At 29.3% G+C, this 18548-nt stretch overlaps 1 protein-coding gene across 2 annotated transcripts in view; it reads right to left on the minus strand.

Moving 5' to 3' along the window:
- Window positions 1–13604, minus strand: part of Cbp53E (Calbindin 53E) — a 579284-nt gene extending 565680 nt beyond the window's left edge. For both annotated transcript variants that reach the window (XM_072523348.1, XM_072523347.1), the window contains exon 1: window positions 13410–13604. The gene's annotated coding sequence lies outside the window, so the exon portion shown is untranslated. The remainder of the gene's footprint in view (window positions 1–13409) is intronic.
- Between the last annotated feature and the right edge of the window lie 4944 nt (window positions 13605–18548).

Consider the following 18548-nt stretch of genomic DNA (forward strand, 5'->3'; position numbering starts at 1 on the left):
ATCACGGCGGCAAAATGTCTTATTACAGTGGGCGGCAAACAAACTTCACTCCAATACTCCCAAAGATCAAGATTCTACTTTCAATACTCGAAGCAATCTTACTCTACTGTTCTTCTGTCCAGTATCTGTGTGTCAAAGCCAAATCAATGCGTTTTTGTATTCGTTTTTGTTCAGGAACGGCTTCTTTCTGAAAAATCTTGCTTGTAGTTCATTTTCACACAACTTTCTTCTCATAGTACCGTCTAATAGTTTTAAGCTAGTTAATTTGACAATAGCATTAATGCCTCTTGTGGGTCTGGACGATCTTTTAAAGACATGCGGCATATTCTGCGCTCATTGTATCTACTAAATTTCAGTTTTCTGCTTGTTCTTTTTGCTGATTTTGTCGTTCCAATGTTATGATAATGTTTTCAAACTTTTGCCACACCTGATTTTAAGGCGCCACCTCCCAATTTGTTTGCTATTTTTTATGTTTGAACCCTTCTTCGTAAAGAGTAATTTTTTTGACTCTCTTTCCTGGCGAGCAGTCAACATGATTTGGATTTCCGGAAGCCATTTAAATTGAACTAATGTGTAATTCTCCGACAATTAAAAATTATCACCTTTGTAACAACTAGCTGAGGCCCCTAATAAACACTGGAAGTCACACGAGACTGTACTAAACGGTTCCCATTTGACTACACCATTATTATAGTTGTTGACTGACTCTCGAACCTCTGACGCGATACAGTATTGCCAGTGTTGCCATTTAAAAATCTCATATTTTCGATGTTTCAATACGGTAAATACATATGGGATGTTAAATATGTACATACAATATTAAGCAAAAATATAAAACAGTAAAGTGTTGCTGGAAAACAAAAATTTTTTCTCAGAATTTTGCTCGCTAGTGTGGATACGAATTAACATAGCACAGTGGACATTGTACAATCCAATTTCTTTTATTTGTTGAATAATTTACAAATTTATGAAGGGAAAAACATTTTAAAAGATTTTTATTATTGTCATACTACTATGTTTTACAATTTATATATTTCAAGAAGGCGGTACGAATTTTCAAATAACTGTTAAAGTTAATATTGATAATTTATTCTGCTTGTATAAAAATAATAGCTTTAGTAATTGTTTAAAGGTAAAATCGTAGTTTGTAACTAAATTATGTCATCAAACGTTGCTATTTACTCTTATGAAGTACAATGTATTCACTTGCGAAGTGAAAGAGTGATAATGAAAAAAAAATAAATATGTTGATACATACCAAAGACCTTATTTTTTATTTATAAAAAACCTGAGGAGTAATATTGATAAGATATATAAAATGGATACTACTAGGTTATAGGTAGCTTCAGAAATTAAAAATAAAATTATAAACCTAATAGTAGTAGAAAAAATAAAAGTAAGTTAGAGTTCCACTCGTCAAAAAAGCGCGAATATTTAAGTTTATTTAAAAATTTTGAGGCTTATATACTATTTTTTTACTCAAGAAAAAGGAGCTATTAGGAAAAGAACTTAATTATTATTAAACCTCGATATCGAAACAATTTAGAAATAATAAATATTAAAAGAATGCTTGGAAGGAATTATACCATTGAATTGTATGTTCTTAGAGTCATTTCATGTAATGTTTTAAATACGGAGATATAATAAATTAATGTGGAGGAAGTCTACCATGCAAGCACTATGGAGAGAATAATGAAACGGATATATTTATGTGAAAGAACAAGTGAACCAATTTGTATTTTGTGCAGAGATCAGTGTGCAACAGATCGTAAAAATGCCCCGAATTCAACAACAAAAAAAATAAAAAGATCATACAAAATAAGAGAAATCATACAATATAATCAAGAAATAGAAAACAATGAAAAAACTTACGCTAATGTAGTAACGCATCGACATTTAAACATAATCTATCGCTTTACGTCTTACAAATATCAATATAGTTATAAGAATATTACATCTAATGTAGAATCGTCGGAATACTCCCAGCAACATAAATCTATTTTAGCTCATAAAATAACATCTCTACCAGTACATGAAAAACTAGGAATACTCCACAACATAGTAAAAGAAATATAATATAAACTTAATCTCCGTTAAAGAAGTTTTAACAAATAAGAATTAACAATCCCCAGAGGATTCAATGTTAATAGATACATTAATAGAAGATTTAAATAAAATTTTAGATGGCTTTATTCAATATCCTTTAGTATAGTACAATATTATTAATATAAATACAAAATAAAGCGACTCTAGAAAAAAAATTGTTTGATCATAGGAGTATTTATTTGAAATCACAAGGAAAATGAATTTCCTGTAGTTGACTGTATACCATAAATTACAAAAAATGTGTTTAAAAATGCTTTATGAAAAGTATAACACTATAGAAACCGTTGGGCTACATCACAGAACGTTTTAGGAATGAATATTCCTAAAACGCTTTTTAGGTTTACATTATTTGAAGCCACTGAATATCTACACTTTAAATATACTTAAATTAATTTTAAGTTACATTTTGGTTGATAATAAACTAGGATGTTTCAGTTATAGACGAAAGTTACTTTATGACAACGTAGGACTCCAACACTGGTGTTGCTAGGTCCTTAGACGTAGTGTCTATGAGGACTTGTTAATAGCAACTCAAGCAACTTAGTTGCTATCAACAAGATCTCACTAGTATGTAAAGATTGTGTCTTACATACTCACAGAAACTCCTTTTTTATTGAGTATTCATCACATAATCTTTGGAACTCTATCATATACTTTCTTAATATCAATGAATACATATCTATTAAATACAATTTTTGTAAAATAATATTTTATCATTTTCATCTTATTCTGAAATTGTTTGCTGTATGTGCTGTATGTATATTTGGTTATTTTACATATCTTTGCTTCACCCTCCCTGGTATCATGTTGATCGTTCAGATTTGCATACTTTTCTGTTTTAGCTTATGCTACTGCCACTTTCGCTTTTTTTCGGCGACTTTATTGTTTTCAATATCTGCGTCAGACCTGTTTTCTTGCCATTGTTTATATAGTCATCTCTTTTCATTTAATTTTTATTGAACTGCGTTTGACCTATAGCACCATAGACCTATAGACCTTAATTCTCAAACCTCTTTTCTGAAGGTTTTTCAAAAATTTCAATACCAATTATTCTAATATTATTCCATATTGCTCCAAATTGTATTAGAATTTTCTTTCATATATATTGTTAGATTGTTTTTCTATAATTTGTTTTGCTCTGGATCGACCTTCGTGAAGCGTATTTTACGTATCATTTTTTACATACTTTCGAGAACGACTTTTAGAAATTATTATAAAATGGATAAATCCAGAAGGGAATAGAATAAATAACGAAAATAGAAACCAGTAGATTTAGGAGAAATAAAAAAAATAATGAACTTTTGTTACTAATTGTAGTTTATAAATCAAGAAATAAAGAAATAATAAAAATGTGGAGCTTAAAAAATGGAAGAAAAATGTTCAATGATATTATGAGTTGTAACAGATTTACAAGTACCTTTTATATTTCTGGTAATTCGATTTGATAATGCTGAATTGAAACCTAAAAAGTAATAATTTGAATTCTGAAATTCTTATTCACAAGATGCATATGATCTCAACTGGTCAATCACAGTTGAAAAAAAAACAGAAAAAAAGAAACTAGAGGACGAACCAAAATGAAAATGTTGTCAAGAGATTAACAAAGGATATAAAATATTTTGGTTGCAATATTACATGCGATAATTTTTTTATATCTAATTTATTGAATCTAAACACTCTTTCGAAAAAGCTAACTCTTAATGAGACAATTCGAAAAAATATGGCCGACCTACCAATTCCTTTTACACATCTTAAGAATGTAGAGACGTACTCAACTTTAATCGGTTTTCAAGAAAAGCGACAATAGTTTCTTATTGTCCAAAAAATGGGTTTGTTTTAATTAAATTCAACTAAAATTACAATTTGTGTGTTTACTTAGCGTGTAAGAGCCTCTTCCATCGAAGATTTACTTTTCTGAAATTAAACTAATGTCTTATCTAATCTTCTTTAATTAAAAAGAGTGTAAGTTAAAAGCAATACAATAATAAAACACAATCACAATTGTATATCATTTAATAAGGTATAATTAAAAATACGGTTGATTTCACTTTAATATTAAATCTGTTTGATAGGTTGTTTAGTTTAAAACATTGTAGCCTACGCATTTGATTATGGAGTACCTAAGTCTGACGTCACAATGGGCGGAGCTTAAAAACCTATCCAAACATTTCTAATTTGTGTGTATTTGTCCCATAAGAAGTTGAAAATATTGTTTTTTTTTTAATTTTTTTTTGTAGAATAAATACGCACTTTTGGTTATAAATATTCATTATGTGCGATTGGTATTATTTGTTGTTCATGAATTTCTAAGGTAAAAATGTCAAAGTATTAAGATATTTACTATGAATATTCATATTTTATAGTTATGTTTTTTATCTTTTGAGTAAAACTGTAATTATTGTTTTACTGTATTTCAAGGTATTTTGTTGTTATTTTTATTAGGGTTAATCAATAAATCATTGAACGATAAATCTTATTTACGAAGTTAAAAAATATTTAAATTAATGTTTTATTCTTTTTTCGGTGCCAGTGATTTTATCCTGTAAAAGACCAAAGATATTCGTTTTCACGTAGTTTAAGTTGTAATATAACATTCTGTGTAAACATTGCCATAATGAATGATAAACCAAATTGCCATGAGTGTTAAAAAAAATGTTTTTTGGGTGCAATAGTTTTTGAGATTATTTTTTAGATCTGGGCATATAATGGCTAGTAGACATGTGTTGAAAATATCCAGTTTTACTGAATTTTACAGTAATGACAACAAAACTACTATTTACTATTTAAACTACGAGTAAAGGAATATATTTAGTCGTTTAGGGGATAAAATCACTAGAACTTAAAGAAAAATAAAACATTGCTATAAATATTTTTTAAATTCGCAAATAAATTCAATGATTTATTCATTAATTTTAAAATAAGCACGGTAAAAACAACAACACAATACCTTGAAATAAAGTGAAAAATAATTAAAGTTTATAATAAATAATTCGTAGTAAATATCTTAATACTTTTTTATTCGTACCTTGCACATTCGCGAACAAAAAATAATACTAATCGCATAGAGTGCATGTTCATAACCAAAAGTCCTTATTTATTCTTCAAACAATTAAAAAAACTAATATTTTTAACTTCTAATGGGAAATGTTTGGAAAGGTTTTTAAAATCCTTGCCCATTATGACGTCAGAGCTTAGGTAGTCCATTGTCATCGAATAGCCGCTTCGCGAGTACCACGTATAATATTAAAAATATTGACAATACTAGCCAAAAAATGAAATCAGAAATAATTTTGGACTTTACTAAAACAAAAGGAGGTAAAGATACTATGGTTAAAATGGTAAGAACTTCTAATGTAAAATGCCTGACATGACGGGGGCCTATTATTGTTTTTGACATGATCGGACATTAGTGCCTGCATATAAATAAATGCATATATGTGTACCCCGGAGGTAAAGGACACTATGTCCATTTTTATCGAAATTTAGAATATTGCACTTTTAAATATAACTTTTCTGGCTCTACATATGGGTAAAGCATACTATGTCCAGAGACAATTTTACGGCAAGTTACCGACTTTTTAATAAAGACCAAGTCCACTTCCAGTCAGAGGTAAACAACACCATGTGGACTTGGTGTTGTTTACCTCTATGTGTGCACCGTCATTTACCATCCGGGCATAGTGTTATGTACCCTTGTACACTTCCAGTCATATAAAAATGGTACACTTTTTTTTCCCAATGTAAACCAGTGTTCAGACCAGAGATATATATATAAGAGAGCCTCTCTTACATATCCCTGGTTCATACTTGAGACAATGGTTCGTGAAACAATTCATTGTTGCCATCACAGATAACGGAATTGCACTAAATCTAAATTAAGAAAATAACGTTTAAAAATGTGTTTAGATAAATATTATTTTTATTATAAACAACAAAAACAGTATCTAATAAATTTGATATATGACAAAATACTATTATTTCAGCAGTTTCGAATTATAATACATAAGTATATTTAAATTCAACACTTGTTCACTGTAAAAGTTATTCATTTTGTATTAATTTCAAATTATATTTTTAATTTTTTCAGTGTGTTTTATTAAGCCACAACTCAATACAGTTTTGTTCTACACTTTACGAGAAACGAATGACAGCTCTCGATTTGAAATTAAACATAATAATTTAAAGTCATGTCTAAATTTTTTATTTGTTAACATTATTTATTTAAAATATTTTCATAAATTATAATAAAACACGATTCAAGTCCTTCTTTTAGCTGGTTTGATATAATATATTCGTTATAAGAAATTTGTTTGGAGATGAAAATTCGGATATTGATAAAATCTATGAGCCTCTAAGTGGTGAAAGCTCAGAATCGGACGACAATGATATGAGACGTATAAGTAAACCAGCGAAAACAAAGGTAAAAGAGAAAGCTATTATTACCCCTACGATTAGTGGGGCAATAAAAAAAATCTTCTTCAGGACGATTTATCCCTAAGCAGTGATGCAGGCAATTTCAATGAACATAATGAAGTTATTTTAGAAGAAGAGAAAAGTGTTAAAAGAAAGGTACAAATATACCTAAGTGCAAACAAAAAGGTAAAAAACGTGTAGTAAATGAACAAAATTGGGCCTGTAATGTTCGCAAACGAAAAATAGCTGGTGGGAAAGAGTATCTCAGTAAAAGAGAAAAAGACATGCCTGAAAAAATCTTAAAGCCTCCTTGCATGTGTCACATGAAATGCTCTGAAAGATTGCCAGAATACGAAAGACAAAAAAATTTTCAACTCATTCTGGACTAAGACAAACGTTTCAGATCTTAAAAAGCAATTTATCTTCTCATGTATCGACATCCAACCTACTCTTCGATCAAGAAAAAAAGATCTAAATTTTACGAAATCTAAATATAATACACTACACTACCATTTTACAGTGAACAATCAGCTATTGAAGGTGTGCAAGGTTATGTTTTTAAACACACTTTGTATATCTAATTTAGCAGTAGTAAATATATTGAAAAAAATTAAGCCAGGAGGTTTAATAAAAGCTGATCAAAGAGGTAGACACACGCCAACCAATAAAACTCTTACCGAAACCATAAATAGTATACATCAACATATTAAATCATTCCCAAAATACGAGAGTCATTATTCCAGAGAAAGGAGTAAGAGAGATTATCTGGGCACAGAACTTACAATAGAATAGATGTATCAACTGTACATTGATGAATGCAATGAAAGACATGTAGATCCAAAGCTCAGAGCAAAAAAGTGGTTGTACGCAGATATTTTTAATAAAGACTTCAAGTTGTCGTTTAAACCACCCGAAAGAGACATTTGCGATACATGCAGTACATTCACCGCTCAATTGAAAAATAATCTTACTGCAGATGAACTAACCAGTGTACAGGCTGATCATGATACTCACCTAATTGAATCTAAAACTCGGTATAACTTAAAAGAATTGAACTTTATAATGGCTAAATAGTCACCAAAATACAAAGTACTCTCTGGTGATTTGCAAAAATGTTTGCCTTCACCACTAACAAACAATTGTATTAGTTTCTACAAAAGGAAGCTTTGGACATTTAATTTTACATTACATGATGCCAGTGATTCTTCTGTATAATGTATAATGTGGGACGAATCGAAAGGGGCCCGAGTTGCAAATGCAATTGCCTCGTCAATTTTGAAATGGGCTGACAATACAATTCCAGGTAGTCAAGTAGAGGACATCACTCTTTGGACCGATAACTGCTATGGAAAAAATAAAAGTATAAGTGCTATTATATAATAAATATTATTATAATGTGCTATTTTTGGATACTGCAAATAAAGACGATCACTCAAAAGTGTTTACTGAAAGGGCACACACATATGGAAGCAGACACTGTTCATGCTTTAATGGAAAGAAAAAGAAAGAAGCTCTCCAATTTGGCCATTTTAACACCATGGGACTGGCAACAACTAGTTAGGCAAACATCAGGTAAATACACAGTGCACAATATGGAACTTGCAGATTTCAAAAACTTCAAAACGCTGTTCGATAAGAAATTGTCATCTAATCCTCCTTTTGTAAGTAGAAAAAAAAATGTTAATAAAGACCCTGTTCTACTGTCAACATGTGTTTTTCTACAAGTCCAACAAGAACACATTGGAAAGTTCTTTTATAAGACCGATTTCAATAATCAAAATATGTATGAAGTGGACTTCATGAGGTATCGAAGACAGCAAGTAACGTTTCCAGCCCAATTAAATCAAGTCTCAGTAATCCCATTACCAATCACAAAACAAAAGTACAATGACTTAATTGCACTACTGCCCTTTGTTCCTTTAGTTTGTCATGCGTTTTATCAAAATTTAACACATAGTGATGTAGCCACAAACGATTACCCACAAGAAGATGAATATGATATGGAGCATCTTTAACAATTTTGAAACTTGTCGTCTATAATTTTACTTAATTATTATAACATTTTAATATTTACCTCTAATAAAATAATAGTATAGGCTGTTTAATGTGTTTGACTTGTTTATTTCGTAAAGACCTTAACATGCAATGACACATTATTTAAAAAAGTTGTTAGAAGTAAACAACACTATGTCCAACTACACATTTTAAAAAAAATTTGAAATAATGAACGGTAAACCTCAGGTATATAACACTTCATGGAATGAAAGACGATTATACACACCACAATAATAATATATTAATCTTGATTAAATATAAGAAACATTTGAGTATTTACTGATTACAAATTTAAAAAATTTTAAAACTGCTCTCCTGAAAAAGTAAGAAAATGGACATAGTGTTACCTCCGAGGTACCGATATATCCTGTGGTTATCTTTGAATTCTGATTGTGACAAGAATTTAAAAAGAGATGATATTTTATTATTTAACTTGAAAAGGAATTGGTTAATTATAAAGATGAAAATGAAATCACTTTTTCAACGAGCACTGCAGCATCACTTATACCAGAAATATCTGAACCACCAAGAAAAAGCCAGTGTAATATTAGTACATCCAAAAAGGCTATAAAAGCAACATCAAAATATATAAAGTGCATTAAATTTATTTATGGGGAAGACTATTTTTATACTAGGGTCCTACTATTGTACTAGGGCTATTTCGATCCGAGTGCTCAAAAGATTGTTATAAACAACTTAATTAGAAATTAGAAAATGGCGTTTACTTAACTTTAATCTACTAATTAGAACTCGAGATATTGTAAAATTAGTGCAAAATAGTTACAAAATAAGTACTTTTCGAACCTTCTTCGATGTTAACTCGGCTTCTACGCATGCAAATGAGCTTGACAAAGTTTCATTTTACGGCTTATTTATAAAGTTCCAAAAAAATTTGTTAAATTACTTTATAATTTTTGAATTGAAGCTATACTCGTTTGAATTAATTTGTTAATAAGGGTTTTAAGCAAATAAAAGCAATAAAAATTTATAATTAAATTAACAGTAATGATCTATTCATATAAAAGGCAATCATGACAATTTAAACACACTGTTTGTCCAGTAAGGTAACGACGGCACCTGGAAAAGAAATCTGAACTACCAACATTTGACATTTCAATCATATGTTATTATTGAAACGATACGGTTGAGATAAGTTTTTGAAAAATTGCAAAGAATATAGGATACTGTAATTGTAAGGTTAGATCAATGACGTACAATATATATTTATTGTATGTCATTGGTTAAGATAAACGTACACCTACTATAAAAATAAAATGACGTTTGACAAACGTAAACCTTTACAAAAAAAAATAAAATTAAAACTAAATACGATTAAATAAACAATAAAAAAATAAAATTAAAATTAAATCAGTCAAGGTTTATTCAGAATAATAAGAAAAATAAAAAAAGAGAAAGAGAATTAAGAGAATGACAAAAAACATTGGCACATGGAATGTGAGGACGCCGCTGGAAACAGGCAAAATGGAAACTAGCGACAAAGTTAAAAGAGTATAAGATAGATATTGCAGGAATTTAGGAAACCAGATGGGGGAGACATGGAAAAACGGAAAAGGAAAATTATACAGTATGGTATGCAGGAAAAAAATTATACAGTATGGTATGCAGGAATAAAAATACTAAGGCGCATCTATGGAGCGGTAAATGAAAATGGTGTCTGGAGAAGACGATACAACTTCGAACTCTATAGGATATACCAGGAACCAGATATCGTAAAACACATAAAGATAGGACGTCTGAGGTGGGTAGGCCATATAATGCGGATGGAGCAAACCGACCCAGCTAGAAAACGCACCTTGATAGACCTATTGGTCAAAGAAGAAGAGGAAGACCCAGAACAAGATTCCTAGATAACATCGATGAAGACATGAGAAATATGGAAATGCTTGGCGGAGGAAGGCGATGGACAGGGACGACTGGAGAAAAATTCTTGGGGAGGCTAGGACCCACCAAGGGTTGTAAAGCCAAAATGATGATGATGGTATGCAGGAATATGCAAGAAAAACATTTATATGGTGGAACGGCTTTTATGGTGATAGGGAAAATGAAACATGAGACGTTATGGAATTTAAACCCATAAATAAAAGAATATCATACATAAGAGTAAACAGCAAACCGAACAAGTTGTCTATAATAAATATCTATGCAGTCACAGAAAACAGTGATTACTTGACAAAATAGCAGTTCTCTGAAATACTAGAAGAAAACGCCAAAAAAATCCCGGGAGAAATATATTATTCATTATAGGAGATTTCAACGCCCAATTAGGCAAAGAAAATTGCTTCAGAGAGGTTGTAGGTGAAAATTCAATGCATGACACAACAAACAATAATTCAGAAAGACTATTTAATTTAGCAGCGGCATTAAACATGGACATAAGTAGCACGAGATATAAACACAAAGACATACACAAAATAACAAGGATGAGACCAGGAAGTCTGAAAGGAAATCAAATATACCATGTACTGATTATTGGACACAAAAACAATCAATAAATAACGTTGGATCTAACAGAGGGGCCAACATCGATTCGGACCCTATGCTAGTGACTACTAAATGTAAAATAAAAACAACGAAGAACGAATGGAGAAAAGCACAGAGAAAATGGGACGTAGATAAATTGAAAGAGAAAGAAGTGAGAAGATTTGTACAAACAGTAAATACAGAGATGCAGATCTGCATCAAAAAATTCAAACAAGGAATAAACAATGCAGCAGAAAAAGGGGTTGGCAAAATGCAAAATAAAAGAAGAAATGATTGGTTTGACGATGAATACAAATTAGCAGTGGAGGAAAAGAATAAAACAAGATTGAAATGGTTAAACACATCCAAAGAAGAGTAAAAAGAAAAATACAAAGATCAAAGGCAAAACACAAAGAAATTAATAAAAATAACGTAGAAGAAACTATGAACGTGATAGAAAATAAAAGACACAACTCAAAACTCTTGTACCAATACTTAAAACTAGGTAACCGAAAAGGGACAGCTAATATAGCTATAGAAGCAGAAAAATGGCAGAAGTATTTTGAAGAAGTATATCTAGAAACAGATAGAGAAAAATAAAGAAAAAAATTAAGGAACACGAAACAAAATGCTAAAGAAGGAGAATTGACCTATACAGAAGTAAAATAGAGAATATGCAAACTTAAAAACGGAAAAACAGCGGGAGAAGATGAAATACGTGCAAAACTGATAAAATACGGTGGGGAGGCACTATATAGAAATATTTATGAACTAATACATAATATATGGTGTACAGAAATAATGCCCGAAGAATGGGAAGTGACAATCCTAAAACAAGAAGACTTTAGAATTTGCAAAAACTAAAAAATAAATTTACTGAATGTAACATATAAAGTAATGACTGGTATGATTAGAGATAGTCTAACAATATATACAGAACAAAGCATATGAGATTTCCAGTACGGTTTTAGAAAAGAAAGATCTACGATAGACGCTATACATACGCTAAAAAAAGTGATAGAGGAAACATACGAGTACCACGACATATACTTTTCCTAAACTTTAAACAGGCGTTTGATAAACTAAACAAAAGAAAAATTATCAAAGAGAGTGATATACAAAATAAAATTATAAGAATGATACAAATGACAATACGAGATTACCAAGCAACAATAGACACCGGAAGAGAAAAAATAGAAATAATAAAGGATCATTTATAATTTTAAATAATAAATTCATAAAATTTAGCAAAAAAAGTATTATTTAATTTTAGAGATTTAATACGAAACGAAGACAAACATTAAATTAAAATCAAATAAATGAAGCACTCAAATACCTATCAAGAAACAACGCACAAGAAACAAACTATCACTCATGCCATTTTAAGATAAACGAATGAAGAAGTATACTAAAGACCGTATATATAAAAATCAAGAGGAAAGGTGTAAATAAAATAGATTTACGATATTAGCAAAATTTGTGGATATGAAGAAACATTAAAGCACAGTTTACAGTAAAACGGAAGCTAATTTAAAGACGAAAATCTAATGTCCGTCAGAAAAACACCACGCCTAAAAGTAATGTGGGTACAATTTGAAAGCAAGACATTTGGGAAATAACTTCAAATAAGGACAGCCAAACAACGGAAACTTAAAAATATGCGAAGAATTTATACAAAATTTATTTTATTTTATTTTCAGATGGATTCTAATTTTTTTAAATATTTAATAATTAATTACTTTACTCCAATCATACCGCATCTTAAGAAAATGAGTGTTGCAAGTTGCGATATATAAAATTGTTCGTTGATTTTTCTGACAATAAATTTATTACCCACTATCTTATAATAAACGATTTTCAAATTCATTTTCTTTTTATCTTCACAAAATACGGACTAGATTAGTCAAATGTTTCCTTTTCTTAAAAGAAATGCTTTAATAATTATTTAATACAGACAAGTTCGTTTAAACCAGATATAAAATTTTTATAAAATAAAAACAGGATCATTTTTTGACAAATAGTTGTATGTTTCAATCATACATAACAAAAAATTTCGATAGGGAATCAACAAGTAATTTAAAATGGCAATATGAATATAATTGAACGGGTATTATTTTCTATCTCTAGTATAGAGATTTTAAGAGTTTAAGTATAATATATCTGAAACATAATTTTATTTGCCGACTTTACAGAAACATATTATTAAAAATGTAAAAAACAAACAGTGTAAATACATTGAATATTAAAATTTGGTGGCAGACACATTTTACCTAAAAAACGAATTTAAAACCACTTTTAACTACTGCAAACATTAATAAAAATGCAAGTTTTATTCATCACAACATCAAACTTACATGTAGGAAGTTGAGTACGTGCTCTTTTCGGTTTCGAAGATCAGGCGAATACCTCTCACTGCGTATATTAATGAAGTTCTGGGCTTACTGAAAGCTCCCAAAAGCCTAAAAAGCTTCGCTGTAAATCCTGAAGGGGTCACGCGTGCGCTTCTGGATCGAACTCTCTTACTTGTGATAAGGTGCGTTCGATTTCACTGTTTTTGGGAGTCACGCAAAAATTGGTGCATGATCAAATTTTTATAAGTCGTAATACCATTTTTTGTTTGGTAGTAGCTGTGGGTTGAGATTCCGAGAAGTTCGACAAAAGAGGAATTATGTTTATCTATAAAGTCAATGAAAATTAGTTATACATAGGCGTACGAATTTAAAACAATTTATTATTAAAACTAGGATTAAATGAAAAGATAAATGTGAAAAGTAAGAAGGAAAAAACGGTAGTCAGAATAACTATTTAAAACCCTAACTACTTTTAACAGAAAGATACAACTAATTTGTAAAAAAAATTATGTGTGGACAGTCTTTTTACTAGTGCTGGAGAATCTTAATATCTCTTAAGAACGTTACTTTTTTACTATTGAAGTAATGATTCTATTACAACTTAATTCAAAATTTTTAAAGCAATGCCTTACTGAACAAGGTAGCAAAAAACAGAAATTATATTTATCTTTGGTTTTGGAAACGGGAGTTGAAGACAAAAAAATTATCGATTTGTTTATTTATTTAAGTGGAATAACCCAGACATCTATTAATCTAGGTACGGTTTCTGAAAAAATCCTGGAAAATCTGAAAGATGTTCCGAAAACCTGGGAACTCGTTTATAATCGAGACCATTGAAAGAAGGCCACTTAACTACTACCATCACTACTACAAGCCGGTTTATAACTTCCTATAGCCACTTCGTCTGGTCGTTTCATAGACCCTCTTCCATGTTTCCTTCTATCACCTCTTTGTCTATTAATTCTTTCCAAATTATTTTCGGTCTACCTCGTCTACTTTATCCATTTTATGTATATGTTCAAACCAGATAGATTGTTTTGTTAATAAGTCATCCAAGATTGTTCGTTTGGTTTCCGTTATTTTTTAAATGCGTTCGTTGTAAATCGAATCTCTTTTAGATATTTCTGCCTCTTTTCTCCAAAGATCCATTTTTGTTACTTTCAGCGTTGACAATAGTCTTTCTTTGAATATCCACACCTTACAACTGTACAAACTAATGCTTTTCACTATATATATATATATATATATATATATATATATATATATATATATATATATATATATATATATATATATATATTGTTATGATGTGTTGTTTGTTTGAATGATGAGCAATGAGTATTTTTAATAATATAATATATAGGGTTTTTATCGCGGTTCTCAAAGAATTAGCTTGTAAGTACTTTTTTAAATTATCTTTATTATAACTATTATGAAACACACATATATATCTAACCTAGTCAATGTAAATTTAAAATAAACTATCTTTAAACTGATATTCTTATAAAACTAATTAAATTCTATAGACAATCTAAAATTTAAACAAACTATCTTCAAAATTGAAATTGTTATGACACTAACTAAATTATATTAACAAAATTTTGTACCTTTCTTTCACTGAATGCCTAAATGAACTGTTTTCCACTATATATATTCTAGTCACCACTGAAAGTCTTCGTACTTCGGTTATCCTTGTTTTTGTGAAATTTCTTTTTCCAATTATCAGCTTCTACCAATTTAAGATATAGTTTTCTTCACCAGCATGTATACACCACCAACCAAACCAGCAAACAGCATTTATATTTATTCTTCTTTTCAATATACCAATATCCAATTATTATAAGTTGATTTATACTAATCTCCAACCATAATATAATTTAATTTCTTCCAATATACCTTTTTTTATCTTCAATAATTATTTGTGTATAATTATAAATGTGCATTAAATTATATGCATAATTTTTAATCTTCATTTAACTCACTATATTAAACATTTTGACTATTTGTACTTGATTCACTGACTCCAACTAACTTTCATAATAAACTGCTTGACTTCTGACTAAAAACTTCCAAAACTGACCTAAAAACTTCTTAAAACTCTTCTGACTGCACTATCTAAAACTTTTCTGACTAAAAACTTTCAAAAACTGCCCTCTTGAATCCAAATCACGGGTATTTATATCTTTTGGACATTCTAGAACCATCTCGTCAGATATCATGTTCTATTCAGTTCTATTTAATACATGTCTGAATTTTCTGGAACAAACCATTTCGCAAACATGGCCATCTCCGGAGATCCAGAGAATTCCATTCTTTTCTATTAATAATTTTGTTGACATTTAGGCTTTTCAGATCAGAATATATAATTAAATTAGTAACTAACACTCTAATTTAATAAAATACACATTTCAAACAATATATTATTATAATAACCCCACTTATATTCGTATTATGATTCTTAATTTGACACTTGGAGTATGTATAGTTGGTTGCCTAGGCACATGGCTCACTTAAATCTATTTACAATATTAAAATTACTAAATAAAACTTTTTACAATTATTATATGCTAATTTATTAAAAATGCCCTCACATAAATATATTTTTATTAAATTCTCTAGTATATAACTTATTTAAAACAACCAAATATCTAATATTATGTAGTATATAACTTATAAATTATTTTCTATAAACCCTAATTGTCACAATACCCCAAAAATAATATTTAAAATAAATAATTTACTTATTATTTTTTTAAATATTAATTTTCTCATACCTTATTAAATTTAATAAATCAATTTTTTTTTTTTATTTAAAATGTGTTAAATACATCCCTGTTCGCTGTCTATGTCAAAACAGAGAACAACGGAGCACAGTTCGGCTATTCTATGGTCAAACTGTCATGTCAAATGGAGCAATGGATGCGATATCAGAGAATAAAATATAACCTTAATTAAAATATAATGGATATTGTGTTCTGTTTATTTATAGACAAAATCTAGGAATTATTTCCATTCAAAATAACTTTCATCAATATAAATTGGTAAGTTTTTCCACTTTATTATATTAGAAAGACATTTTTATAGCAATTATAGTATCTAACCCCAAATTATGATTTTTAGGGTATCAAACAATTTCCATATGTACAAAATTCAACAAGTATGATGTCAAATTTATTCACAACAAAGAAATCTACCATCTATCTATGAAATGGATCTATCAGTAAGTTATTAGTGTTATTATATTTGTGTTAAAGGTATAGAAATCATTATTCAATCTCTTCATGATATTGAAAAATGTCGTTGATATGAAATATGCCTCTTAGTCTGTTCTCTGCATCTATTAACACATAACTATTTAGTCCATTCTGATTTTCAATTGTATATGGACCTTCAAACATTGGTTGTAATTTCTTACAACGGTTTTCTTTAACATTACTTTTTCTAAGTGAACGAATTAACACTAGGTCTCCTTTTTGAAATGTGATTGGTTTTTTTATATTTCGATTTTGTCTTCTGATATATTTTTCAGCTTTCCTCCTAATTCGGTTATTCACTTTCTGCATTACTTGTTCTAACATATCCTGATTATATTCACTAATCCACTTTCTGTTTCCTATATGGCCAAACATTAAATATTCTGGTACTTCCTCTGTATTCAAATTATGTGTATTATTTAAAAAATATTCTACTTGTGGTATATGTTGCTGCCAAGTTTCGTGTTGATTTTGACACAGTATCCTTAAATATTTTATAACTTCTTTAATATATCTTTCTGCAGGATTTGCCTGAGGATGTCTGATACTTGTAAAATGAATGTTGATTCCCTTTTTCTCACAAAATGTCCGAAATTTTTGGTTGTTAAAATATGTAGCATTATCTATTATGCAATTTCTAAATGGTCCTATTTCTTCGAAAAATTGATTAATATATAATTTTAATGTTTTAACATTTGTTCTAGAGCAGGGATATAGTTTAATAAATTTTGTATATAAATCAACTATCACTAGTATATGCTTTTTTCCTGTTGGACTGAGAACTAAATTTGAAATAAAATCCATGGAAACTGTATTTAGTTTTTCATATACAACATTAGATTTATATGTGTTCTGGTTTTTGAAATTCTTTTCTTTGTTTAGTTGACATATTGGACATTGGTTAGTAATTTCCTTTGCTATACTTATGTCATTCTTTGCAAAATAATTGTCCCTAAATAGCATCCATAGCTTTCTTGAACCAATATGCATATAATTGTTATGTAAATTTTTCAATATTTTCTTTGCTAAAGTTCTAGTTATTACATATACTTCTATGCCATTTATTATTTTATAATATACCCCATCTTTCCTAAGGACTTTTTGTTTTTCACTCAAATTGATCTGATCTCTTATAATTTCTTCTTTAGAATATAATCCAGTACTGTCTACTAATTGATTTAATCCAATTTTTATTGTTCGCTGCCCTTTTTGTGGTGTATTTTCTAACCTTGATAAAGCATCTGCCACTATATTGGATTTGCCAGAAATGTATTTGATTTCAAAGCAGTATTCACTAAGTATTAGATTCCACCGATGTATTCTACTGTTTCCATATTTGTTATTTAATATAGACGTTAAAGCTTGGTGATCTGTTTCTATTGTAAATTCATTACCCAACAAATAAAATCTTAATTTTGTGACACAGTGTATTATACTTGCTAGTTCTAATTCTGAAACTGAGTAACCCTTTTCATGTGGCTTTGTAATTCTTGAAATGAATTGTATTGGGTATTCGACCCCATCATGTATTTGTAATAATACCCCTGATAATCTCTCTATTGATGCATCTGTTCTTAATATGAATGGCTGTGTGTAGTCAGGATAGTATATTTTCAAATTTGACAGAAAAATGTTTTTAATTTCTTGGAATGCTAGTTCTCTTCTCTGATCCCATCTCCATTTTACACCTTTTCTCAGTAGTTCAAGTAATGGAATTTCTTTTATACTTAGATCTGGTATCATCCTTTTATAATAATTAATTATTCCAATGAATCCTCTTAAAGTTCTTAAATTGTGTGGTGTTTTATATTCCTGAATGACTTGTGTCCGTTCTGGATCCATTTCGATTCCCTTAGTGTTAAGTTTATAACCTAGATATATTACTTCT

The sequence above is a fragment of the Diabrotica undecimpunctata genome, chromosome 2, assembly GCF_040954645.1.
Source record: "Diabrotica undecimpunctata isolate CICGRU chromosome 2, icDiaUnde3, whole genome shotgun sequence".
NCBI lineage: Eukaryota > Metazoa > Arthropoda > Insecta > Coleoptera > Chrysomelidae > Diabrotica > Diabrotica undecimpunctata.